Consider the following 3,385-nt stretch of genomic DNA (forward strand, 5'->3'; position numbering starts at 1 on the left):
ACTTAAACTAGATACGGTCCTACCATCCATTGCCTAAACAATTGTCTTTGTTCTATTCATGACAAAAGACGAACAATCAACATCATTGAAGAAATAAGAAAATACAACAATGCAGCAAGACATGACAAGCATTTATAATATTAATGTATAGGTTACTCTGAGCAAGAAATATGCAGAGGTAGCACCAACACTACATCCACAAAAGAATAACAATTTCATGAAACAACTGAACGGATGATAATCCTGCGTATACACAGCAGAAAGAAGGTAGAGTTTCTTGAAAAAATAATTTAGGGCATGAAAATTGCAAACCTTAATCTTGTGAGTAGCCCATCCATTGAGATTTTTCTCCTCCCAAGTCCCAGCCCATATGAAAAATGGTAAAGCAGTAAATGACATAAATTTAAAAAGATTTGAATTAAATAGACAAGGAGGGTTTTTTATAAATCCCAAATTAAGATGAATTAAAAAATTTAATGATTGTAAATAATTGTTCCACATTAGCAAAATATGAAGAAAAAAAGAGGGAAAGATAGAAACCCGATTCCAGACAGAACCGATATGAGAAGAAGAGAGAGAATTATTATGAAGAAGAAGATCCTGAGGAGTGAGCTTGCGGGGACAAGGAGAGGAGCAGATTTTTCGATATCTAACAATGCTGAATTGGCAAAATATATACTTCAGTCTGATTAAAGACAATAGCATAATTCATACAAACACAAAGACCAAATTTTCTAAAATTTTCTGTATGTTTTACAATAATGATCTATGTCATAGAAGTAAAGATACCTTTCTGCAAAGCATGGAGCTGCCGCCCCAAACAAGAGTGGCCTTACACATGGTGAAATACGATCTTCCTCAGGTTAGATAACACAAGCATCGGACCACATACACAGTATGAAAAAACTATCTTGTGATGATAGCAGGGGCTCAAATTAACTCTTATTCGTATATTCACTTCCTCTTTAAAATTGTTGAAAGTATGAAGAAAAAGCCAATGAGGAAAAGCACATATAGTGTCTTAAAATCATATAAATATTTAACGGATTTCAGATCCCCAGGGGCAAGACCAAGCTGAAAATAAAAAATACAAGACATGGTAGTCAGGTTATAGCGCATACTGAATGCATTTCCAAGTGAAATGACATACAAATTACTTGTGTGCAACTCCAATTCAAGGTAGAAAACAAGACCAATGAGATATTACGACATCGGAGGCTTTTGATATTATAGATAAAACATATAGTAAATGAATATTTCAAAATTTCAAAACAGGTCCTAAACCTATTTTATGTTTTGAAAACCAAGTTGCTAAACTAAAATACTCTTGTAGAACATCACCATGTATTGTAATATCGTGATAAATATAATAAACTTTCCAAACCACTTCTAAGATTCTAACAGATATTTGTAGCAATCCATGTCAGACTTGGTACTATTTTTATCATTTTTTAAAATTTAATTGTCATCCTAAATACATAAAGCAACCTGAGGGTCTTTTACATGAATTCTAGATAAAAGGAATACAAAAATAAAGGAAGTGACACTAGGAAAATGCAGGAATGCTTTCAAGTTTAAACAAAAATGACTAAACTATAAATATCACCCAATAAAACTGTTTAAGCTCGTAGCTATAAGATGCAAAAAATCTTCAGAAAATAATTCCAGTAAAAAATTATATGTTATCCTTATCCACGTGTTTTTATTGATCATGCTTGCTACAATTACCAATAGTTGTATTCATGGAAGTTCTGATGTAAACATATAATAGTTATGTACATCAGTAATCTATATGAAATGAAAGTAGTTAAAGCTACATGGAAAAACATACAAACATAGAGTAAAAGAAAACCAAAACTTGCCACAAGTATAGTACAAGAGTTAAAAAAAGTGAGTAATAAGCACGGATGGCTGTTTAGGAATAATTTGTAAGACTTTGAACTAATTGGATGAAAATAGAATTAAAGAGATACTTACTCTAACAGTGATATAAGAAGCTGGAATAAGGCCGATCACAGTGGCGGTAAAGGACACGTGAAATGGGATATCCATTATCGGTGATGCTAGATTGATAAAAAGATTAGGCAAAGTCGGGGTTATTCTCAGGAAAAGCATGTAATTCAGCAACTTGTCCTTGCGCTTTGCAATCTGCATCACCAAGTTACAAGTTAGAATGATACAATAAAATAAATAAAATCTGGATTCAATCTCTTTTATGCAAAAAAAGAGAAAAAGACCAATTTATTAAAAGTAAAAGCTACCTCTCCCTCAAAGAATTTCAACTTTTCAGGCCATAACCAGCTGACAATAGGTCTGCCAATTAACTTGGACAGAAAATAGCAGGATGATGCTCCGGCTGTGGCATTGAAAACAACCAAAAATATTCCTTTTATAACACCAAAGAGTGCGCCAGCCGCTAGCTAACAATGACATGAAAATGGTCCCTGGGATCATAAATGTTTGCATAAATATGTAAGTGGCGCAATAACCCAGAATAAATTTTGCCGGATAATGACTGGCATACAATGCCAGATGTTCTCTGTAGAAAATATTCATAATAATCATCACCAACCCCCATAGACAAAAGAAGTAGAGAAAAAAAGTTAATAACATCTTTAATGTAATAAACATGTCAAGTACTGTATCAGCAATACATTTATAACACACTAAAATAGACCAAATACATGGGTCGCAATCATTGGAGGAGGTGCTTGTCCAAACTTCTAAAAGACCAAATACCTGGGTCACAATCATTGGAGGAGGTGCTTGTCCAACTTCTAAAAGACCAAATACCTGGGTCGCAATCATTGGAGGAGGTGCTTGTCCAACTTCTAAAAGACCAAATACCTGGGTCGCAATCATTGGAGGAGGTGCTTGTCCAACTTCTAAAAGACCAAATACCCGGGTCGCACCAGGTGGATATATAGGCATACGAGGAGCCATTGCAATAGGCCTCATTTGTGAAAACTGGGACTGTAAACAATTAAAGTTTTTTTATAATTAATATTAACACTTTATCTTGCCTAATGAGCAGTGATAGATCCACAAATCCATACATTACTCGGAGCACTTAATTCATAAACTATGAATCAAAGATTAGTTATGTGTCATAATCTGATCAAAGACTTCTAGGTTTTCAAACAGAAAGAAACTCATCACAAGATATATTTATTTGAGCAAGCAACCACGATTCAAGTAAAATAATATAAAGCAGACCTTCACTCACTAGAGTGTGAACTCAGTTTCATTAAATAATGCTCATACATGATTAATTACGGCGACTAGTGATTCTACAAACTAATCAATTAATTAATTTCTAAATACATCAAATATAACCACAAACAACAAAATAATATAGTTATTAACAATAACTAATGTATCCTTC

General features: G+C 33.4%; 1 pseudogene; it reads right to left on the bottom strand.

The window, feature by feature from the left end:
• Positions 1-954: 954 nt before the first annotated feature.
• On the bottom strand, positions 955-2,958 carry LOC141693082 (putative membrane protein At4g09580; annotated as a pseudogene).
• Between the last annotated feature and the right edge of the window lie 427 nt (positions 2,959-3,385).

Source organism: Apium graveolens, chromosome 1 (genome assembly GCF_009905375.1).
Source record: "Apium graveolens cultivar Ventura chromosome 1, ASM990537v1, whole genome shotgun sequence".
Lineage (NCBI taxonomy): Eukaryota > Viridiplantae > Streptophyta > Magnoliopsida > Apiales > Apiaceae > Apium > Apium graveolens.